Here is a 24,189-nt window from a genome sequence, read left to right as displayed (position 1 = left end):
GAATCAGTGGGCAGAATCAGTGGGCAGAATCAGTGGCAGTGGGCAGTGTCAGTGGGCAGAATCAGTGGGCAGAATCAGTGGGCAGAATCAGTGGCAGTGGGCAGAATCAGTGGCAGTGGGCAGAATCAGTGGCAGTGGGCAGAATCAGTGGCAGTGGGCAGAATCAGTGGCAGTGGGCAGAATCAGTGGCAGTGGGCAGAATCAGTGGCAGTGGGCAGAATCAGTGGCAGTGGGCAGAATCAGTGTCAGTGGGCAGAATCAGTGGGCAGAATCAGTGGCAGTGGGCAGAATCAGTGGCAGTGGGCAGAATCAGTGGCAGTGGGCAGAATCAGTGGCAGTGGGCAGAATCAGTGGGCAGAATCAGTGCAGAATCAGTGGCAGTGGGCAGAATCAGTGGCAGTGGGCAGAATCAGTGGCAGTGGGCAGAATCAGTGGGCAGAATCAGTGGCAGTGGGCAGAATCAGTGGCAGTGGGCAGAATCAGTGGCAGTGGGCAGAATCAGTGGGCAGAATCAGTGGGCAGAATCAGTGGCAGTGGGCAGAATCAGTGGCAGTGGGCAGAATCAGTGGGCAGAATCAGTGGCAGTGGGCAGAATCAGTGTCAGTGGGCAGAATCAGTGGCAGTGGGCAGAATCAGTGGGCAGAATCAGTGGCAGTGGGCAGAATCAGTGGCAGTGGGCAGAATCAGTGGCAGCTGGCAGAATCAGTGTCAGTGGGCAGAATCAGTGGCAGTGGGCAGAATCAGTGTCAGTGGGCAGAATCAGTGGCAGTGGGCAGAATCAGTGGCAGTGGGCAGAATCAGTGGGCAGAATCAGTGGCAGTGGGCAGAATCAGTGTCAGTGGGCAGAATCAGTGGGCAGAATCAGTGGCAGTGGGCAGAATCAGTGGCAGTGGGCAGAATCAGTGGGCAGAATCAGTGGCAGTGGGCAGAATCAGTGTCAGTGGGCAGAATCAGTGGGCAGAATCAGTGGCAGTGGGCAGAATCAGTGGCAGTGGGCAGAATCAGTGGCAGTGGGCAGAATCAGTGGGCAGAATCAGTGTCAGTGGGCAGAATCAGTGTCAGTGGGCAGAATCAGTGTCAGTGGGCAGAATCAGTGTCAGTGGGCAGAATCAGTGTCAGTGGGCAGAATCAGTGTCAGTGGGCAGAATCAGTGGCAGTGGGCAGAATCAGTGGCAGTGGGCAGAATCAGTGTCAGTGGGCAGAATCAGTGTCAGTGGGCAGAATCAGTGTCAGTGGGCAGAATCAGTGGCAGTGGGCAGAATCAGTGGCAGTGGGCAGAATCAGTGGCAGTGGGCAGAATCAGTGTCAGTGGGCAGAATCAGTGGGCAGAATCAGTGGCAGTGGGCAGAATCAGTGGCAGTGGGCAGAATCAGTGGCAGTGGGCAGAATCAGTGGCAGTGGGCAGAATCAGTGGGCAGAATCAGTGGCGTAGGCAGAATCAGTGGCAGTGGGCAGAATCAGTGGCAGTGGGCAGAATCAGTGGCAGTGGGCAGAATCAGTGGCAGTGGGCAGAATCAGTGGCGGTGGGCAGAATCAGTGGGCAGAATCAGTGGGCAGAATCAGTGGCAGTGGGCAGTGTCAGTGGGCAGAATCAGTGGGCAGAATCAGTGGGCAGAATCAGTGTCAGTGGGCAGAATCAGTGGCAGTGGGCAGAATCAGTGGGCAGAATCAGTGTCAGTGGGCAGAATCAGTGGCAGTGGGCAGAATCAGTGGCAGTGGGCAGAATCAGTGGGCAGAATCAGTGGCAGTGGGCAGAATCAGTGGCAGTGGGCAGAATCAGTGGCAGTGGGCAGAATCAGTGGGCAGAATCAGTGGGCAGAATCAGTGTCAGTGGGCAGAATCAGTGTCAGTGGGCAGAATCAGTGGCAGTGGGCAGAATCAGTGGGCAGAATCAGTGTCAGTGGGCAGAATCAGTGGCAGTGGGCAGAATCAGTGTCAGTGGGCAGAATCAGTGGCAGTGGGCAGAATCAGTGTCAGTGGGCAGAATCAGTGGGCAGAATCAGTGTCAGTGGGCAGAATCAGTGTCAGTGGGCAGAATCAGTGGCAGTGGGCAGAATCAGTGTCAGTGGGCAGAATCAGTGTCAGTGGGCAGAATCAGTGGCAGTGGGCAGAATCAGTGTCAGTGGGCAGAATCAGTGGCAGTGGGCAGAATCAGTGTCAGTGGGCAGAATCAGTGTCAGTGGGCAGAATCAGTGGCAGTGGGCAGAATCAGTGGCAGTGGGCAGAATCAGTGGCAGTGGGCAGAATCAGTGGCAGTGGGCAGAATCAGTGTCAGTGGGCAGAATCAGTGGGCAGAATCAGTGGCAGTGGGCAGAATCAGTGGCAGTGGGCAGAATCAGTGGCAGTGGGCAGAATCAGTGGCAGTGGGCAGAATCAGTGGGCAGAATCAGTGGCGTGGGCAGAATCAGTGGCAGTGGGCAGAATCAGTGGCAGTGGGCAGAATCAGTGGCAGTGGGCAGAATCAGTGGCAGTGGGCAGAATCAGTGGCAGTGGGCAGAATCAGTGGCAGTGGGCAGAATCAGTGGGCAGAATCAGTGGGCAGAATCAGTGGGCAGAATCAGTGGCAGTGGGCAGAATCAGTGGGCAGAATCAGTGGGCAGAATCAGTGGGCAGAATCAGTGGCAGTGGGCAGAATCAGTGGCAGTGGGCAGAATCAGTGGCAGTGGGCAGAATCAGTGGCAGTGGGCAGAATCAGTGTCAGTGGGCAGAATCAGTGTCAGTGGGCAGAATCAGTGTCAGTGGGCAGAATCAGTGGCAGTGGGCAGAATCAGTGGCAGTGGGCAGAATCAGTGGCAGTGGGCAGAATCAGTGGCAGTGGGCAGAATCAGTGTCAGTGGGCAGAATCAGTGGGCAGAATCAGTGGCGTGGGCAGAATCAGTGGCAGTGGGCAGAATCAGTGGCAGTGGGCAGAATCAGTGGCAGTGGGCAGAATCAGTGGGCAGAATCAGTGGCGTGGGCAGAATCAGTGGCAGTGGGCAGAATCAGTGGCAGTGGGCAGAATCAGTGGCAGTGGGCAGAATCAGTGGCAGTGGGCAGAATCAGTGGGCAGAATCAGTGGGCAGAATCAGTGGGCAGAATCAGTGGCAGTGGGCAGTGTCAGTGGGCAGAATCAGTGGGCAGAATCAGTGGGCAGAATCAGTGGCAGTGGGCAGAATCAGTGTCAGTGGGCAGAATCAGTGGGCAGAATCAGTGGCAGTGGGCAGAATCAGTGGCAGTGGGCAGAATCAGTGGCAGTGGGCAGAATCAGTGGCAGTGGGCAGAATCAGTGGGCAGAATCAGTGTCAGTGGGCAGAATCAGTGGGCAGAATCAGTGGCAGTGGGCAGAATCAGTGGCAGTGGGCAGAATCAGTGGCAGTGGGCAGAATCAGTGGGCAGAATCAGTGGCAGTGGGCAGAATCAGTGGCAGTGGGCAGAATCAGTTGGCAGAATCAGTGGCAGTGGGCAGAATCAGTGGCAGTGGGCAGAATCAGTGGCAGTGGGCAGAATCAGTGGGCAGAATCAGTGGCAGTGGGCAGAATCAGTGGGCAGAATCAGTGGGCAGAATCAGTGGCAGTGGGCAGAATCAGTGGCAGTGGGCAGAATCAGTGGGCAGAATCAGTGGGCAGAATCAGTGGCAGTGGGCAGAATCAGTGGGCAGAATCAGTGGGCAGAATCAGTGGCAGTGGGCAGAATCAGTGGCAGTGGGCAGAATCAGTGTCAGTGGGCAGAATCAGTGGCAGTGGGCAGAATCAGTGGCAGTGGGCAGAATCAGTGGGCAGAATCAGTGGGCAGAATCAGTGGGCAGAATCAGTGGGCAGAATCAGTGGGCAGAATCAGTGGCAGTGGGCAGAATCAGTGGGCAGAATCAGTGTCAGTGGGCAGAATCAGTGTCAGTGGGCAGAATCAGTGGCAGTGGGCAGAATCAGTGGGCAGAATCAGTGGGCAGAATCAGTGGCAGTGGGCAGAATCAGTGGCAGTGGGCAGAATCAGTGGCAGTGGGCAGAATCAGTGTCAGTGGGCAGAATCAGTGGGCAGAATCAGTGTCAGTGGGCAGAATCAGTGTCAGTGGGCAGAATCAGTGGCAGTGGGCAGAATCAGTGGGCAGAATCAGTGGCAGTGGGCAGAATCAGTGGCAGTGGGCAGAATCAGTGGCAGTGGGCAGAATCAGTGTCAGTGGGCAGAATCAGTGGCAGTGGGCAGAATCAGTGGCAGTGGGCAGAATCAGTGGCAGTGGGCAGAATCAGTGGCAGTGGGCAGAATCAGTGGGCAGAATCAGTGGGCAGAATCAGTGGGCAGAATCAGTGGCAGTGGGCAGTGTCAGTGGGCAGAATCAGTGGGCAGAATCAGTGGCAGTGGGCAGAATCAGTGTCAGTGGGCAGAATCAGTGGGCAGAATCAGTGTCAGTGGGCAGAATCAGTGGCAGTGGGCAGAATCAGTGGCAGTGGGCAGAATCAGTGGGCAGAATCAGTGTCAGTGGGCAGAATCAGTGGGCAGAATCAGTGGCAGTGGGCAGAATCAGTGGCAGTGGGCAGAATCAGTGGCAGTGGGCAGAATCAGTGGGCAGAATCAGTGGCAGTGGGCAGAATCAGTGGCAGTGGGCAGAATCAGTTGGCAGAATCAGTGGCAGTGGGCAGAATCAGTGGCAGTGGGCAGAATCAGTGGCAGTGGGCAGAATCAGTGGGCAGAATCAGTGGCAGTGGGCAGAATCAGTGGGCAGAATCAGTGGGCAGAATCAGTGGCAGTGGGCAGAATCAGTGGCAGTGGGCAGAATCAGTGGGCAGAATCAGTGGGCAGAATCAGTGGCAGTGGGCAGAATCAGTGGGCAGAATCAGTGGGCAGAATCAGTGGCAGTGGGCAGAATCAGTGGCAGTGGGCAGAATCAGTGTCAGTGGGCAGAATCAGTGGCAGTGGGCAGAATCAGTGGCAGTGGGCAGAATCAGTGGCAGTGGGCAGAATCAGTGGGCAGAATCAGTGGGCAGAATCAGTGGGCAGAATCAGTGGCAGTGGGCAGAATCAGTGGCAGTGGGCAGAATCAGGGCAGAATCAGTGTTAGTGGGCAGAATCAGTGTCAGTGGGCAGAATCAGTGGCAGTGGGCAGAATCAGTGGGCAGAATCAGTGGGCAGAATCAGTGGCAGTGGGCAGAATCAGTGGCAGTGGGCAGAATCAGTGGCAGTGGGCAGAATCAGTGTCAGTGGGCAGAATCAGTGGGCAGAATCAGTGTCAGTGGGCAGAATCAGTGTCAGTGGGCAGAATCAGTGTCAGTGGGCAGAATCAGTGGGCAGAATCAGTGGCAGTGGGCAGAATCAGTGGCAGTGGGCAGAATCAGTGGCAGTGGGCAGAATCAGTGTCAGTGGGCAGAATCAGTGGCAGTGGGCAGAATCAGTGGCAGTGGGCAGAATCAGTGGCAGTGGGCAGAATCAGTGGCAGTGGGCAGAATCAGTGGGCAGAATCAGTGGGCAGAATCAGTGGGCAGAATCAGTGGCAGTGGGCAGTGTCAGTGGGCAGAATCAGTGGGCAGAATCAGTGGGCAGAATCAGTGGCAGTGGGCAGAATCAGTGTCAGTGGGCAGAATCAGTGGGCAGAATCAGTGTCAGTGGGCAGAATCAGTGGCAGTGGGCAGAATCAGTGGCAGTGGGCAGAATCAGTGGCAGTGGGCAGAATCAGTGGGCAGAATCAGTGTCAGTGGGCAGAATCAGTGGGCAGAATCAGTGGCAGTGGGCAGAATCAGTGGCAGTGGGCAGAATCAGTGGCAGAATCAGTGGCAGTGGGCAGAATCAGTGGCAGTGGGCAGAATCAGTGGGCAGAATCAGTGGGCAGAATCAGTGGCAGTGGGCAGAATCAGTGGGCAGAATCAGTGGGCAGAATCAGTGGCAGTGGGCAGAATCAGTGGCAGTGGGCAGAATCAGTGGGCAGAATCAGTGGGCAGAATCAGTGGCAGTGGGCAGAATCAGTGGGCAGAATCAGTGGGCAGAATCAGTGGCAGTGGGCAGAATCAGTGGCAGTGGGCAGAATCAGTGTCAGTGGGCAGAATCAGTGGGCAGAATCAGTGGCAGTGGGCAGAATCAGTGGCAGTGGGCAGAATCAGTGGCAGTGGGCAGAATCAGTGGCAGTGGGCAGAATCAGTGGCAGTGGGCAGAATCAGTGGGCAGAATCAGTGTCAGTGGGCAGAATCAGTGTCAGTGGGCAGAATCAGTGGCAGTGGGCAGAATCAGTGGGCAGAATCAGTGGGCAGAATCAGTGGCAGTGGGCAGAATCAGTGGCAGTGGGCAGAATCAGTGGGCAGAATCAGTGGGCAGAATCAGTGGCAGTGGGCAGAATCAGTGGCAGTGGGCAGAATCAGTGGGCAGAATCAGTGGCAGTGGGCAGAATCAGTGGCAGTGGGCAGAATCAGTGGCAGTGGGCAGAATCAGTGGCAGTGGGCAGAATCAGTGTCAGTGGGCAGAATCAGTGTCAGTGGGCAGAATCAGTGGCAGTGGGCAGAATCAGTGTCAGTGGGCAGAATCAGTGTCAGTGGGCAGAATCAGTGTCAGTGGGCAGAATCAGTGTCAGTGGGCAGAATCAGTGGCAGTGGGCAGAATCAGTGGCAGTGGGCAGAATCAGTGTCAGTGGGCAGAATCAGTGGGCAGAATCAGTGGCGTTAGGCAGAATCAGTGGCAGTGGGCAGAATCAGTGGCAGTGGGCAGAATCAGTGGCAGTGGGCAGAATCAGTGGGCAGAATCAGTGGCGTGGGCAGAATCAGTGGCAGTGGGCAGAATCAGTGGCAGTGGGCAGAATCAGTGGCAGTGGGCAGAATCAGTGGCAGTGGGCAGAATCAGTGGGCAGAATCAGTGGGCAGAATCAGTGGGCAGAATCAGTGGCAGTGGGCAGTGTCAGTGGGCAGAATCAGTGGGCAGAATCAGTGGGCAGAATCAGTGGCAGTGGGCAGAATCAGTGGCAGTGGGCAGAATCAGTGGCAGTGGGCAGAATCAGTGGGCAGAATCAGTGGGCAGAATCAGTGGCAGTGGGCAGTGTCAGTGGGCAGAATCAGTGGGCAGAATCAGTGGCAGTGGGCAGAATCAGTGGCAGTGGGCAGAATCAGTGGGCAGAATCAGTGGCAGTGGGCAGAATCAGTGTCAGTGGGCAGAATCAGTGGCAGTGGGCAGAATCAGTGTCAGTGGGCAGAATCAGTGGGCAGAATCAGTGTCAGTGGGCAGAATCAGTGGGCAGAATCAGTGGCAGTGGGCAGAATCAGTGGCAGTGGGCAGAATCAGTGGCAGTGGGCAGAATCAGTGGGCAGAATCAGTGGCAGTGGGCAGTGGCAGTGGGCAGAATCAGTTGGCAGAATCAGTGGCAGTGGGCAGAATCAGTGGGCAGAATCAGTGGCAGTGGGCAGAATCAGTGGCAGTGGGCAGAATCAGTGGCAGTGGGCAGAATCAGTGGCAGTGGGCAGAATCAGTGGGCAGAATCAGTGGGCAGAATCAGTGGCAGTGGGCAGAATCAGTGGCAGTGGGCAGAATCAGTGGGCAGAATCAGTGGCAGTGGGCAGAATCAGTGGCAGTGGGCAGAATCAGTGGGCAGAATCAGTGGGCAGAATCAGTGGCAGTGGGCAGAATCAGTGGCAGTGGGCAGAATCAGTGGCAGTGGGCAGAATCAGTGGCAGTGGGCAGAATCAGTGGGCAGAATCAGTGGGCAGAATCAGTGTCAGTGGGCAGAATCAGTGGCAGTGGGCAGAATCAGTGGCAGTGGGCAGAATCAGTGGGCAGAATCAGTGTCAGTGGGCAGAATCAGTGGGCAGAATCAGTGGCAGTGGGCAGAATCAGTGGCAGTGGGCAGAATCAGTGGCAGTGGGCAGAATCAGTGGCAGTGGGCAGAATCAGTGGCAGTGGGCAGAATCAGTTGGCAGAATCAGTGGCAGTGGGCAGAATCAGTGGCAGTGGGCAGAATCAGTGGCAGTGGGCAGAATCAGTGGGCAGAATCAGTGGCAGTGGGCAGAATCAGTGGGCAGAATCAGTGGGCAGAATCAGTGGCAGTGGGCAGAATCAGTGGCAGTGGGCAGAATCAGTGGGCAGAATCAGTGGGCAGAATCAGTGGGCAGAATCAGTGGCAGTGGGCAGAATCAGTGGGCAGAATCAGTGGGCAGAATCAGTGGCAGTGGGCAGAATCAGTGGCAGTGGGCAGAATCAGTGGCAGTGGGCAGAATCAGTGGCAGTGGGCAGAATCAGTGGCAGTGGGCAGAATCAGTGGCAGTGGGCAGAATCAGTGGGCAGAATCAGTGGGCAGAATCAGTGGGCAGAATCAGTGGCAGTGGGCAGAATCAGTGGCAGTGGGCAGAATCAGTGGGCAGAATCAGTGTTAGTGGGCAGAATCAGTGTCAGTGGGCAGAATCAGTGGCAGTGGGCAGAATCAGTGGGCAGAATCAGTGGGCAGAATCAGTGGCAGTGGGCAGAATCAGTGGCAGTGGGCAGCAGTGGGCAGAATCAGTGTCAGTGGGCAGAATCAGTGTCAGTGGGCAGAATCAGTGTCAGTGGGCAGAATCAGTGGCAGTGGGCAGAATCAGTGGCAGTGGGCAGAATCAGTGGCAGTGGGCAGAATCAGTGTCAGTGGGCAGAATCAGTGGCAGTGGGCAGAATCAGTGGCAGTGGGCAGAATCAGTGGCAGTGGGCAGAATCAGTGGCAGTGGGCAGAATCAGTGGGCAGAATCAGTGGGCAGAATCAGTGGGCAGAATCAGTGGGCAGAATCAGTGGGCAGAATCAGTGGCAGTGGGCAGTGTCAGTGGGCAGAATCAGTGGGCAGAATCAGTGGGCAGAATCAGTGGCAGTGGGCAGAATCAGTGTCAGTGGGCAGAATCAGTGGGCAGAATCAGTGTCAGTGGGCAGAATCAGTGGCAGTGGGCAGAATCAGTGGCAGTGGGCAGAATCAGTGGCAGTGGGCAGAATCAGTGGGCAGAATCAGTGTCAGTGGGCAGAATCAGTGGGCAGAATCAGTGGCAGTGGGCAGAATCAGTGGCAGTGGGCAGAATCAGTGGCAGAATCAGTGGCAGTGGGCAGAATCAGTGGCAGTGGGCAGAATCAGTGGGCAGAATCAGTGGGCAGAATCAGTGGCAGTGGGCAGAATCAGTGGGCAGAATCAGTGGGCAGAATCAGTGGCAGTGGGCAGAATCAGTGGGCAGAATCAGTGGGCAGAATCAGTGGCAGTGGGCAGAATCAGTGGGCAGAATCAGTGGGCAGAATCAGTGGCAGTGGGCAGAATCAGTGGCAGTGGGCAGAATCAGTGTCAGTGGGCAGAATCAGTGGGCAGAATCAGTGGCAGTGGGCAGAATCAGTGGCAGTGGGCAGAATCAGTGGCAGTGGGCAGAATCAGTGGCAGTGGGCAGAATCAGTGGCAGTGGGCAGAATCAGTGGGCAGAATCAGTGTCAGTGGGCAGAATCAGTGTCAGTGGGCAGAATCAGTGGCAGTGGGCAGAATCAGTGGGCAGAATCAGTGGGCAGAATCAGTGGCAGTGGGCAGAATCAGTGGCAGTGGGCAGAATCAGTGGGCAGAATCAGTGGGCAGAATCAGTGGCAGTGGGCAGAATCAGTGGCAGTGGGCAGAATCAGTGGGCAGAATCAGTGGCAGTGGGCAGAATCAGTGGCAGTGGGCAGAATCAGTGGCAGTGGGCAGAATCAGTGGCAGTGGGCAGAATCAGTGTCAGTGGGCAGAATCAGTGTCAGTGGGCAGAATCAGTGGCAGTGGGCAGAATCAGTGTCAGTGGGCAGAATCAGTGTCAGTGGGCAGAATCAGTGTCAGTGGGCAGAATCAGTGGCAGTGGGCAGAATCAGTGGCAGTGGGCAGAATCAGTGTCAGTGGGCAGAATCAGTGGGCAGAATCAGTGGCGTTAGGCAGAATCAGTGGCAGTGGGCAGAATCAGTGGCAGTGGGCAGAATCAGTGGCAGTGGGCAGAATCAGTGGGCAGAATCAGTGGCGTTAGGCAGAATCAGTGGCAGTGGGCAGAATCAGTGGCAGTGGGCAGAATCAGTGGCAGTGGGCAGAATCAGTGGCAGTGGGCAGAATCAGTGGGCAGAATCAGTGGGCAGAATCAGTGGGCAGAATCAGTGGCAGTGGGCAGTGTCAGTGGGCAGAATCAGTGGGCAGAATCAGTGGGCAGAATCAGTGGCAGTGGGCAGAATCAGTGTCAGTGGGCAGAATCAGTGGGCAGAATCAGTGGCAGTGGGCAGAATCAGTGGCAGTGGGCAGAATCAGTGGCAGTGGGCAGAATCAGTGGCAGTGGGCAGAATCAGTGGGCAGAATCAGTGGCAGTGGGCAGAATCAGTGGCAGTGGGCAGAATCAGTGGCAGTGGGCAGAATCAGTGGGCAGAATCAGTGGCAGTGGGCAGAATCAGTGGCAGTGGGCAGAATCAGTTGGCAGAATCAGTGGCAGTGGGCAGAATCAGTGGCAGTGGGCAGAATCAGTGGCAGTGGGCAGAATCAGTGGGCAGAATCAGTGGCAGTGGGCAGAATCAGTGGGCAGAATCAGTGGGCAGAATCAGTGGCAGTGGGCAGAATCAGTGGCAGTGGGCAGAATCAGTGGGCAGAATCAGTGGGCAGAATCAGTGGCAGTGGGCAGAATCAGTGGGCAGAATCAGTGGGCAGAATCAGTGGCAGTGGGCAGAATCAGTGGCAGTGGGCAGAATCAGTGTCAGTGGGCAGAATCAGTGGCAGTGGGCAGAATCAGTGGCAGTGGGCAGAATCAGTGGGCAGAATCAGTGGGCAGAATCAGTGGGCAGAATCAGTGGGCAGAATCAGTGGGCAGAATCAGTGGCAGTGGGCAGAATCAGTGGCAGAATCAGTGTCAGTGGGCAGAATCAGTGTCAGTGGGCAGAATCAGTGGCAGTGGGCAGAATCAGTGGGCAGAATCAGTGGGCAGAATCAGTGGCAGTGGGCAGAATCAGTGGCAGTGGGCAGAATCAGTGGCAGTGGGCAGAATCAGTGTCAGTGGGCAGAATCAGTGGGCAGAATCAGTGTCAGTGGGCAGAATCAGTGTCAGTGGGCAGAATCAGTGTCAGTGGGCAGAATCAGTGGGCAGAATCAGTGGCAGTGGGCAGAATCAGTGGCAGTGGGCAGAATCAGTGGCAGTGGGCAGAATCAGTGTCAGTGGGCAGAATCAGTGGCAGTGGGCAGAATCAGTGGCAGTGGGCAGAATCAGTGGCAGTGGGCAGAATCAGTGGCAGTGGGCAGAATCAGTGGGCAGAATCAGTGGGCAGAATCAGTGGGCAGAATCAGTGGCAGTGGGCAGTGTCAGTGGGCAGAATCAGTGGGCAGAATCAGTGGGCAGAATCAGTGGCAGTGGGCAGAATCAGTGTCAGTGGGCAGAATCAGTGGGCAGAATCAGTGTCAGTGGGCAGAATCAGTGGCAGTGGGCAGAATCAGTGGCAGTGGGCAGAATCAGTGGGCAGAATCAGTGTCAGTGGGCAGAATCAGTGGGCAGAATCAGTGGCAGTGGGCAGAATCAGTGGCAGTGGGCAGAATCAGTGGCAGTGGGCAGAATCAGTGGGCAGAATCAGTGGCAGTGGGCAGAATCAGTGGCAGTGGGCAGAATCAGTTGGCAGAATCAGTGGCAGTGGGCAGAATCAGTGGCAGTGGGCAGAATCAGTGGCAGTGGGCAGAATCAGTGGGCAGAATCAGTGGCAGTGGGCAGAATCAGTGGGCAGAATAAGTGGGCAGAATCAGTGGCAGTGGGCAGAATCAGTGGCAGTGGGCAGAATCAGTGGGCAGAATCAGTGGGAAGAATCAGTGGCAGTGGGCAGAATCAGTGGCAGAATCAGTGGGCAGAATCAGTGGCAGTGGGCAAAATCAGTGGCAGTGGGCAGAATCAGTGTCAGTGGGCAGAATCAGTGGCAGTGGGCAGAATCAGTGGCAGTGGGCAGAATCAGTGGCAGTGGGCAGAATCAGTGGGCAGAATCAGTGGGCAGAATCAGTGGGCAGAATCAGTGGCAGTGGGCAGAATCAGTGGCAGTGGGCAGAATCAGTGGGCAGAATCAGTGCAGTGGGCAGAATCAGTGTCAGTGGGCAGAATCAGTGGCAGTGGGCAGAATCAGTGGGCAGAATCAGTGGGCAGAATCAGTGGCAGTGGGCAGAATCAGGGGCAGTGGGCAGAATCAGTGGCAGTGGGCAGAATCAGTGTCAGTGTGCAGAATCAGTGGGCAGAATCAGTGTCAGTGGGCAGAATCAGTGTCAGTGGGCAGAATCAGTGTCAGTGGGCAGAATCAGTGGGCAGAATCAGTGGCAGTGGGCAGAATCAGTGGCAGTGGGCAGAATCAGTGGCAGTGGGCAGAATCAGTGTCAGTGGGCAGAATCAGTGGCAGTGGGCAGAATCAGTGGCAGTGGGCAAATCAGTGGCAGTGGGCAGAATCAGTGGCGGTGGGCAGAATCAGTGGGCAGAATCAGTGGGCAGAATCAGTGGGCAGAATCAGTGGCAGTGGGCAGTGTCAGTGGGCAGAATCAGTGGGCAGAATCAGTGGGCAGAATCAGTGGCAGTGGGCAGAATCAGTGTCAGTGGGCAGAATCAGTGGGCAGAATCAGTGTCAGTGGGCAGAATCAGTGGCAGTGGGCAGAATCAGTGGCAGTGGGCAGAATCAGTGGCAGTGGGCAGAATCAGTGGGCAGAATCAGTGTCAGTGGGCAGAATCAGTGGGCAGAATCAGTGGCAGTGGGCAGAATCAGTGGCAGTGGGCAGAATCAGTTGGCAGAATCAGTGGCAGTGGGCAGAATCAGTGGCAGTGGGCAGAATCAGTGGGCAGAATCAGTGGGCAGAATCAGTGGCAGTGGGCAGAATCAGTGGGCAGAATCAGTGGGCAGAATCAGTGGCAGTGGGCAGAATCAGTGGCAGTGGGCAGAATCAGTGGGCAGAATCAGTCGGAAGAATCAGTGGCAGTGGGCAGAATCAGTGGGCAGAATCAGTGGGCAGAATCAGTGGCAGTGGGCAGAATCAGTGGCAGTGGGCAGAATCAGTGTCAGTGGGCAGAATCAGTGGGCAGAATCAGTGGCAGTGGGCAGAATCAGTGGCAGTGGGCAGAATCAGTGGCAGTGGGCAGAATCAGTGGCAGTGGGCAGAATCAGTGGCAGTGGGCAGAATCAGTGGGCAGAATCAGTGTTAGTGGGCAGAATCAGTGTCAGTGGGCAGAATCAGTGGCAGTGGGCAGAATCAGTGGGCAGACTCAGTGGGCAGAATCAGTGGCAGTGGGCAGAATCAGTGGCAGTGGGCAGAATCAGTGGGCAGAATCAGTAGGCAGAATCAGTGGCAGTGGGCAGAATCAGTGGCAGTGGGCAGAATCAGTGGGCAGAATCAGTGGCAGTGGGCAGAATCAGTGGCAGTGGGCAGAATCAGTGGCAGTGGGCAGAATCAGTGGCAGTGGGCAGAATCAGTGTCAGTGGGCAGAATCAGTGTCAGTGGGCAGAATCAGTGGCAGTGGGCAGAATCAGTGTCAGTGGGCAGAATCAGTGTCAGTGGGCAGAATCAGTGTCAGTGGGCAGAATCAGTGTCAGTGGGCAGAATCAGTGGCAGTGGGCAGAATCAGTGGCAGTGGGCAGAATCAGTGTCAGTGGGCAGAATCAGTGGGCAGAATCAGTGGCGTAGGCAGAATCAGTGGCAGTGGGCAGAATCAGTGGCAGTGGGCAGAATCAGTGGCAGTGGGCAGAATCAGTGGGCAGAATCAGTGGCGTTAGGCAGAATCAGTGGCAGTGGGCAGAATCAGTGGCAGTGGGCAGAATCAGTGGCAGTGGGCAGAATCAGTGGTGGTGGGCAGAATCAGTGGGCAGAATCAGTGGGCAGAATCAGTGGGCAGAATCAGTGGCAGTGGGCAGTGTCAGTGGGCAGAATCAGTGGGCAGAATCAGTGGGCAGAATCAGTGGCAGTGGGCAGAATCAGTGGCAGTGGGCAGAATCAGTGGCAGTGGGCAGAATCAGTGGGCAGAATCAGTGGGCAGAATCAGTGGCAGTGGGCAGTGTCAGTGGGCAGAATCAGTGGGCAGAATCAGTGGCAGTGGGCAGAATCAGTGGCAGTGGGCAGAATCAGTGGGCAGAATCAGTGGCAGTGGGCAGAATCAGTGTCAGTGGGCAGAATCAGTGGCAGTGGGCAGAATCAGTGTCAGTGGGCAGAATCAGTGGGCAGAATCAGTGTCAGTGGGCAGAATCAGTGGGCAGAATCAGTGGCAGTGGGCAGAATCAGTGGCAGTGGGCAGAATCAGTAGCAGTGGGCAGAATCAGTGGGCAGAATCAGTGGCAGTGGGCAGTGGCAGTGGGCAGAATCAGTTGGCAGAATCAGACGCAGTGGGCAGAATCAGTGGGCAGAATCAGTGGCAGTGGGCAGAATCAGTGGCAGTGGGCAGAATCAGTGGCAGTGGGCAGAATCAGTGGCAGTGGGCAGAATCAGTGGGCAGAATCAGTGGGCAGAATCAGTGGCAGTGGGCAGAATCAGTGGCAGTGGGCAGAATCAGTGGGCAGAATCAGTGGCAGTGGGCAGAATCAGTGGCAGTGGGCAGAATCAGTGGGCAGACTCAGTGGGCAGAATCAGTGGCAGTGGGCAGAATCAGTGGCAGTGGGCAGAATCAGTGGCAGTGGGCAGAATCAGTGGCAGTGGGCAGAATCAGTGGGCAGAATCAGTGGGCAGAATCAGTGTCAGTGGGCAGAATCAGTGGCAGTGGGCAGAATCAGTGGCAGTGGGCAGAATCAGTGGGCAGAATCAGTGTCAGTGGGCAGAATCAGTGGGCAGAATCAGTGGCAGTGGGCAGAATCAGTGGCAGTGGGCAGAATCAGTAGCAGTGGGCAGAATCAGTGGCAGTGGGCAGAATCAGTGGCAGTGGGCAGAATCAGTTGGCAGAATCAGTGGCAGTGGGCAGAATCAGTGGCAGTGGGCAGAATCAGTGGCAGTGGGCAGAATCAGTGGGCAGAATCAGTGGCAGTGGGCAGAATCAGTGGGCAGAATAAGTGGGCAGAATCAGTGGCAGTGGGCAGAATCAGTGGCAGTGGGCAGAATCAGTGGGCAGAATCAGTGGGCAGAATCAGTGGGAAGAATCAGTGGCAGTGGGCAGAATCAGTGGGCAGAATCAGTGGGCAGAATCAGTGGCAGTGGGCAAAATCAGTGGCAGTGGGCAGAATCAGTGGCAGTGGGCAGAATCAGTGGCAGTGGGCAGAATCAGTGGCAGTGGGCAGAATCAGTGGCAGTGGGCAGAATCAGTGGGCAGAATCAGTGGGCAGAATCAGTGGGCAGAATCAGTGGCAGTGGGCAGAATCAGTGGCAGTGGGCAGAATCAGTCGGCAGAATCAGTGTTAGTGGGCAGAATCAGTGTCAGTGGGCAGAATCAGTGGCAGTGGGCAGAATCAGTGGGCAGACTCAGTGGGCAGAATCAGTGGCAGTGGGCAGAATCAGGGGCAGTGGGCAGAATCAGTGTCAGTGGGCAGAATCAGTGTCAGTGGGCAGAATCAGTGTCAGTGGGCAGAATCAGTGGCAGTGGGCAGAATCAGTGGCAGTGGGCAGAATCAGTGGCAGTGGGCAGAATCAGTGTCAGTGGGCAGAATCAGTGGCAGTGGGCAGAATCAGTGGCAGTGGGCAAAATCAGTGGCAGTGGGCAGAATCAGTGGCGGTGGGCAGAATCAGTGGGCAGAATCAGTGGGCAGAATCAGTGGGCAGAATCAGTGGGCAGAATCAGTGGGCAGAATCAGTGGCAGTGGGCAGTGTCAGTGGGCAGAATCAGTGGGCAGAATCAGTGGGCAGAATCAGTGGTAGTGGGCAGAATCAGTGTCAGTGGGCAGAATCAGTGGGCAGAATCAGTGTCAGTGGGCAGAATCAGTGGCAGCGGGCAGAATCAGTGGCAGTGGGCAGAATCAGTGGCAGTGGGCAGAATCAGTGGGCAGAATCAGTGTCAGTGGGCAGAATCAGTGGGCAGAATCAGTGGCAGTGGGCAGAATCAGTGGCAGTGGGCAGAATCAGTTGGCAGAATCAGTGGCAGTGGGCAGAATCAGTGGCAGTGGGCAGAATCAGTGGGCAGAATCAGTGGGCAGAATCAGTGGCAGTGGGCAGAATCAGTGGGCAGAATCAGTGGGCAGAATCAGTGGCAGTGGGCAGAATCAGTGGGCAGAATCAGTCGGAAGAATCAGTGGCAGTGGGCAGAATCAGTGGGCAGAATCAGTGGGCAGAATCAGTGGCAGTGGGCAGAATCAGTGGCAGTGGGCAGAATCAGTGTCAGTGGGCAGAATCAGTGGGCAGAATCAGTGGCAGTGGGCAGAATCAGTGGCAGTGGGCAGAATCAGTGGCAGTGGGCAGAATCAGTGGCAGTGGGCAGAATCAGTGGCAGTGGGCAGAATCAGTCGGCAGAATCAGTGTTAGTGGGCAGAATCAGTGTCAGTGGGCAGAATCAGTGGCAGTGGGCAGAATCAGTGGGCAGACTCAGTGGGCAGAATCAGTGGCAGTGGGCAGAATCAGTGGCAGTGGGCAGAATCAGTGGGCAGAATCAGTGGGCAGAATCAGTGGCAGTGGGCAGAATCAGTGGCAGTGGGCAGAATCAGTGGGCAGAATCAGTGGCAGTGGGCAGAATCAGTGGCAGTGGGCAGAATCAGTGGCAGTGGGAAGAATCAGTGGCAGTGGGCAGAATCAGTGTCAATGGACAGAATCAGTGTCAGTGGGCAGAATCAGTGGCAGTGGGCAGAATCAGTGTCAGTGGGCAGAATCAGTGTCAGTGGGCAGAATCAGTGTCAGTGGGCAGAATCAGTGTCAGTGAGCAGAATCAGTGGCAGTGGGCAGAATCAGTGGCAGTGGGCAGAATCAGTGTCAGTGGGCAGAATCAGTGGGCAGAATCAGTGGCGTTAGGCAGAATCAGTGGCAGTGGGCAGAATCAGTGGCAGTGGGCAGAATCAGTGGCAGTGGGCAGAATCAGTGGGCAGAATCAGTGGCGTTAGGCAGAATCAGTGGCAGTGGGCAGAATCAGTGGCAGTGGGCAGAATCAGTGGCAGTGGGCAGAATCAGTGGTGGTGGGCAGAATCTGTGGGCAGAATCAGTGGGCAGAATCAGTGGGCAGAATCAGTGGCAGTGGGCAGTGTCAGTGGGCAGAATCAGTGGGCAGAATCAGTGGGCAGAATCAGTGGCAGTGGGCAGAATCAGTGGCAGTGGGCAGAATCAGTGGCGGTGGGCAGAATCAGTGGGCAGAATCAGTGGGCAGAATCAGTGGCAGTGGGCAGTGTCAGTGGGCAGAATCAGTGGGCAGAATCAGTGGCAGTGGGCAGAATCAGTGGCAGTGGGCAGAATCAGTGGGCAGAATCAGTGGCAGTGGGCAGAATCAGTGTCAGTGGGCAGAATCAGTGGCAGTGGGCAGAATCAGTGTCAGTGGGCAGAATCAGTGGGCAGAATCAGTGTCAGTGGGCAGAATCAGTGGGCAGAATCAGTGGCAGTGGGCAGAATCAGTGGCAGTGGGCAGAATCAGTAGCAGTGGGCAGAATCAGTGGGCAGAATCAGTGGCAGTGGGCAGTGGCAGTGGGCAGAATCAGTTGGCAGAATCAGACGCAGTGGGCAGAATCAGTGGGCAGAATCAGTGGCAGTGGGCAGAATCAGTGGCAGTGGGCAGAATCAGTGGCAGTGGGCAGAATCAGTGGCAGTGGGCAGAATCAGTGGGCAGAATCAGTGGGCAGAATCAGTGGCAGTGGGCAGAATCAGTGGCAGTGGGCAGAATCAGTGGGCAGAATCAGTGGCAGTGGGCAGAATCAGTGGCAGTGGGCAGAATCAGTGGGCAGACTCAGTGGGCAGAATCAGTGGCAGTGGGCAGAATCAGTGGCAGTGGGCAGAATCAGTGGCAGTGGGCAGAATCAGTGGGCAGAATCAGTGGGCAGAATCAGTGTCTGTGGGCAGAATCAGTGTCAGTGGGCAGAATCAGTGGCAGTGGGCAGAATCAGTGGGCAGAATCAGTGGCAGTGGGCAGAATCAGTGGCAGTGGGCAGAATCAGTGGCAGTGGGCAGAATCAGTGGGCAGACTCAGTGGGCAGAATCAGTGGCAGTGGGCAGAATCAGTGGCAGTGGGCAGAATCAGTGGGCAGAATCAGTGGGCAGAATCAGTGGCAGTGGGCAGAATCAGTGGCAGTGGGCAGAATCAGTGGGCAGAATCAGTGGCAGTGGGCAGAATCAGTGGCAGTGGGCAGAATCAGTGGCAGTGGGAAGAATCAGTGGCAGTGGGCAGAATCAGTGTCAATGGACAGAATCAGTGTCAGTGGGCAGAATCAGTGGCAGTGGGCAGAATCAGTGTCAGTGGGCAGAATCAGTGTCAGTGGGCAGAATCAGTGTCAGTGGGCAGAATCAGTGTCAGTGAGCAGAATCAGTGGCAGTGGGCAGAATCAGTGGCAGTGGGCAGAATCAGTGTCAGTGGGCAGAATCAGTGGGCAGAATCAGTGGCGTTAGGCAGAATCAGTGGCAGTGGGCAGAATCAGTGGCAGTGGGCAGAATCAGTGGCAGTGGGCAGAATCAGTGGGCAGAATCAGTGGCGTTAGGCAGAATCAGTGGCAGTGGGCAGAATCAGTGGCAGTGGGCAGAATCAGTGGCAGTGGGCAGAATCAGTGGTGGTGGGCAGAATCTGTGGGCAGAATCAGTGGGCAGAATCAGTGGGCAGAATCAGTGGCAGTGGGCAGTGTCAGTGGGCCAGAATCAGTGGGCAGAATCAGTGGGCAGAATCAGTGGCAGTGGGCAGAATCAGTGGCAGTGGCAGAATCAAGTGGCGGTGGGCAAGAATCAGTGGGCAGAATCAGTGGGCAGAATCAGTGGCAGTGGGCCAGTGTACAGTGGGCAGAATCAGTGGGCAAGCGTGGCAGTGGCAGAATCAGTGGCAGTGGGCAGAATCAGTGGGCAGAATCAGTGGCAGTGGGCAGAATCAGTGTCAGTGGGCAGAATCAGTGGCAGTGGGCAGAATCAGTGGCAGTGGGCAGAATCAGTGGGCAGAATCAGTGTCAGTGGGCAGAATCAGTGGGCAGAATCAGTGGCAGTGGGCAGAATCAGTGGCAGTGGGCAGAATCAGTAGCAGTGGGCAGAATCAGTGGGCAGAACAGTGGCAGTGGGCAGTGGCAGTGGGCAGAATCAGTTGGCAGAATCAGACGCAGTGGGCAGAATCAGTGGGCAGAATCAGTGGCAGTGGGCAGAATCAGTGGCAGTGGGCAGAATCAGTGGCAGTGGGCAGAATCAGTGGCAGTGGGCAGAATCAGTGGGCAGAATCAGTGGGCAGAATCAGTGGCAGTGGGCAGAATCAGTGGCAGTGGGCGAATCAGTGGGCAGAATCAGTTGGGCAGTGGGCAGAATCAGTGGCAGTGGGCAGAATCAGTGGGCAGACTCAGTGGGCAGAATCAGTGGCAGTGGGCAGATCAGTGGCAGTGGCAGAATCAGTGGCAGTGGGCAGAATCAGTGGGCAGAATCAGTGGGCAGAATCAGTGTCTGTGGGCAGAATCAGTGTCAGTGGGCAGATCAGTGGCAGTGGGCAATAATCAGTGGGCAGAATCAGTGGCAGTGGGCAGAATCAGTGGCAGTGGGCAGAATCAGTGGCAGTGGGCAGAATCAGTGGCAGTGGGCAGAATCAGTGGCAGTGGGCAGAATCAGTGGGCAGAATCAGTGGCAGTGGGCAGAATCAGTGGCAGTGGGCAGAATCAGTGGCAGTGGGCAGAATCAGTGGCAGTGGGCAGAACCAGTGTCAATGGACAGAATCAGTGTCAGTGGGAAGAATCAGTGTCAGTGGGCAGAATCAGTGGCAGTGGGCAGAATCAGTGGCAGTGGGCAGAATCAGTGTCAGTGAGCAGAATCAGTGGCAGTGGGCAGAATCAGTGGCAGTGGGCAGAATCAGTTGGCAGTGGGCAGAATCAGTGTCAGTGGGCAGAATCAGTGGGCAGAATCAGTGGCGTTAGGCAGAATCAGTGGCAGTGGGCAGAATCAGTGGCAGTGGGCAGAATCAGTGGGCAGAATCAGTGGCGTTAGGCAGAATCAGTGGCAGTGGGCAGAATCAGTGGCAGTGGGCAGAATCAGTGGCAGTGGGCAGAATCAGTGGCAGTGGGCAGAATCAGTGGCGGTGGGCAGAATCAGTGGGCAGAATCAGTGGGCAGAATCAGTGGGCAGAATCAGTGGCAGTGGGCAGTGTCAGTGGGCAGAATCAGTGGGCAGAATCAGTGGGCAGAATCAGTGGCAGTGGGCAGAATCAGTGGCAGTGGGCAGAATCAGTGGGCAGAATCTGTGGCAGTGGGCAGAATCAGTGTCAGTGGGCAGAATCAGTGGCAGTGGGCAGAATCAGTGGCAGTGGGCAGAATCAGTGGGCAGAATCAGTGTCAGTGGGCAGAATCAGTGGGCAGAATCAGTGGCAGTGGGCAGAATCAGTGGCAGTGGGCAGAATCAGTGGCAGTGGGCAGAATCAGTAGCAGTGGGCAGAATCAGTGGGCAGAATCAGTGGCAGTGGGCAGAATCAGTGGGCAGAATCAGTGGCAGTGGGCAGAATCAGTGGCAGTGGGCAGAATCAGTGGGCAGAATCAGTGGCAGTGGGCAGAATCAGTGGGCAGAATCAGTGGCAGTGGGCAGAATCAGTTGGCAGAATCAGTGGCAGTGGGCAGAATCAGTGGGCAGAATCAGTGGCAGTGGGCAGAATCAGTGGGCAGAATCAGTGGGCAGAATCAGTGGCAGTAGGCAGAATCAGTGTCAGTGGGCAGAATCAGTGGCGGTGGAATGGAATAAAGCTGTATTTTTTATCAGGGTTGGTGTCGATTCCATTTCAATCCAGTCAGGAAGTAAACTGAAATTCTAATTCTTTTACTTTCTGAATTTACTGAAATTCATTGACATGGAATTGACCCCAAATCAGATTTTTATACAGTCAGGTAGGAGTTGTATAGAGTGGCCATTGGACTGTTACTGATAGGACCAAGGCACGGGCATGGGAGCAGAGCAGAAAAGAGAAGTCCTGGAGGATTTGGGCGTGTGGCTATCAGGGCATTCCCCCTCACACACACATATATTCCCAGGGTAGAGATGCTTGTATGTATCACATCCTCAGTTGAGGGCAACTGCTGCTGTTGTTGAGTCATTAGTAGGGAATGAGGCTTGGCTGGAATGACTTTAGATGTTTAAATGGGGCCATTTAGTCTAAATGTTAAGCGACATGTGGATATGAATATGCAAGTGATACTGTATGAGCCTCATAATATTATGTAGGAATTGTTACATGAACTGTGTCTTACTTACTCATGCAAACGAGGACGATACACCATTTGGGTGTCTGTGTGCTTACAGGATGTGCCCAATTATACCACAGTGAGTGACAAACAGGCATCCTCTTTGAAGGATTCATATTTGTCTCCTCCATTCATTCAGACTTCACCCTGAGTAGGCTAACACGAGGCAATGAGTAAAGGACTCTTACAGCAGCTGCTGAACAGTTCCCCTCACCTCCTTCTGCTCCTCTCAGTCTCTCTCTCTCTCTCACTCTCTCTCTCTCTCTCTCTCTCTCTCTCTCGCTCTCTCTCTCTCTCTCTCTCTCTCTCTCTCTCTCTCTCGCTCTCTCTCTCTCTCTCTCTCTCTCTCTCTCTCTATGTGGTAGGTCCACTTGGCACGGGCAAACCCACAAGCCCGTAAACAATGCTAGGCTAATCTAATAGAGCCATAATCATGCTGTTAGCAATCATCTTTCTGGCGCTCGGTGAGGTTCGGTGGGGCTGGAGTGTGTATGGTGGTCCAGATGGTGTTGACTCTGCTCTCTCTCTCTCTCTCTACCGTCAGTGGCCATGTCTCAGCCAGACTCACAGGATGCAGTTACCACCATGCCAGCCTGGGCCTGGACACCTCATCTCCTCATCCCCTTATTTCCTATCTCATCTCCACAACGGAGAGGGGACAGACAGCAGGGTGGAGTCATATGTTAGAGCTCATTTAGAACTGCCATAGATTTGACAGATCTGCTCAGATCTGTACATGTTTGTTGTCGTTTGGCAGTTACTCTTATCCAAAGCAACTTACAGGGGCAATTATAGTTAAGTGCCTTGCTCAAGGGCACATACAGATTTTTCACCTAGCCGGCTCGATAAGCGATAGGCTACCTGCCGCAGATCAGCTGTTAGGAGAATAGTAATACCTTGGAAATTAAAGAATAAAGTGTACACAAAGTCTTCTGATGTCTTCAGTGTTCAGTGTCTATAAACACCTTACTCAAGACCCTGCTGGTGATACATAATGAAACATCTCCAACCACCCCACCTGACAGCATACAGTATGTTTACCATCCTACAGGGGATGTTTTCATAGAACAAACTCCAGCTGCTAGGCCTCAATCCCTGTTTTACCCTCCAAACATGGCCATGCTAAAAACCATGAGACCCTAACCATCATGCAGCTTTTAGACTGTAACACCAGTGTTAAACTAGTGTTAACACCAGTGTTAAACTAGTGTTACACCCTTATGTTATACTAGGTCAATTGTGGTTCCATAGCTAGGGCTGACAGTGGGGACTTAAAGAGCAGAATCAACAACCTCTACAGAATCAAAACAGTTGCTTTGTGAGAAGGTGTTAAAGTTCACAGTTAGCCATTGTTATGTAAATGCAAGCTGAAAAGTACCACTGGCCTGGCTTTGGCCCCAAGTGAGAGCAGGTTTGCCGGATCCATGGCCCAGTGAGACCCGGGTTCTGACCCGCGAAGATGGAAACAGAAAAGTCAGAGTATTTTGGGTAAAACACTGGGCTTAATCCTGTATGGAAATGAACCACTAAGACAGTGGTTCCCAACTCCAGTTCTCGAGTACCTCCAACTAGTAGACATTTTTATTGGAGCCCCGGAGAAGCAAACCTCCATCCATTCTACTGTTCTATCTGTCACAGGGATATAGAAGAAAGACAATGTCACTAGTCATCTAAGTGAAGTATATACCAACAAAAGAACATTAAGGAATGGAGACGATATTAATATATAATAGGAGGTGTCAGAGGAAAGCCCATAAAATTGTCGGAGACTCCAGTCACCCATGTCACAGACTGTTTTCTCTGCTACCACACGGCAAGCGGTACCGGAGAGCCAAGTCTAGGACCAAGAGGCTCCTCAACAGCTTCTACCCCCAAGCCATAAGAATGCCGAACAATTAATAAAATCGTCATGGGACAATTTACATTGACCCCCCCACCCTCCCTTTTGTACACTGCTGCTACTCGTGGTTTATTATCTATGCATAGTCACTTCACCCCTACCTACATGTACAAATTACCTCTAACTTGTACCCCCGCACACTGACTCGGTACCGGTGCCCCCTGTATATATCCTCATTGTTGTTCTTATTGTGCTACTTTTTAGTATTCATTTTTATGTTTGTCTACTTGGTAAATATTTTCTTAACTCTTCTTGAACTGCGCTGTTGGTTAAGGGTTTGTCAGTAAGCATTTCACAGTAAAGTCTACACTTGTTGTATTCGGAGCATGTCACAAATAAAGTTTGATTTGATTAGATTTTTCCCATCAAAAAGGCTCCAGCTGTGAAAGTAATGTATTGTCTTTAGTTCATGGATATAGACCTAAACACCATTGTGTAACATTTGACTTTCTAACATCTGGTGGTGACCTTACTTGACAGTTGAAGGGGTTGCATTGATTTGCTTTGGGACAATTCTCTGCAGTTATATTCTACATTAAAATCCATCTCAGGAACGCATCTTTCATTGTTCATTTATACTGCCCTCCGCAGAGAGGGTAAAATATGGTCATTTCTCCCAAACAATAAAAAGCCTTGAGTAGGAGTAGTAAAACAAAGTATTAAAGATAAATTACTCTGTTCACATGTGCTGAAGAACACTACAGGGCCTCATTACTAAAGGAGAAATGGTACTTTAAAAGAACTGCAAAAACGGCATAAGAGTAACAACATGTAACTGCCAAAATAAAGGAAACACCAACATAGTGTCTTAATAGGGTGTTAGGCCACCACGAGCCAGAACAGCTTCAATGCACCTTAGCAGAGATTCTACAAGTGTCTGGAACACTATTGGAAGGATGTGACACCATTCGTCCACAAGAAATTCCATAATTTTGTGTGTTTTTTTATGATGGTGGAAAACGCTGTCTCAGGCGCCACTCCAGAATCTCCCATACAGTAAGTGTTCAATTGGGTTGAGATCTGGTGACTGAGATGGGCATGGCATATCGTTTACATCGTTTTCATGCTCATCAAACCATTCAGTTACCAAACCATTCAGTGACCACTCGTGCCCTGTGGA

Source organism: Oncorhynchus kisutch, linkage group LG8 (assembly GCF_002021735.2).
Source record: "Oncorhynchus kisutch isolate 150728-3 linkage group LG8, Okis_V2, whole genome shotgun sequence".
Taxonomy (NCBI): Eukaryota; Metazoa; Chordata; class Actinopteri; order Salmoniformes; family Salmonidae; genus Oncorhynchus; species Oncorhynchus kisutch.
Note: the sequence above shows the minus strand (reverse complement) of the source record.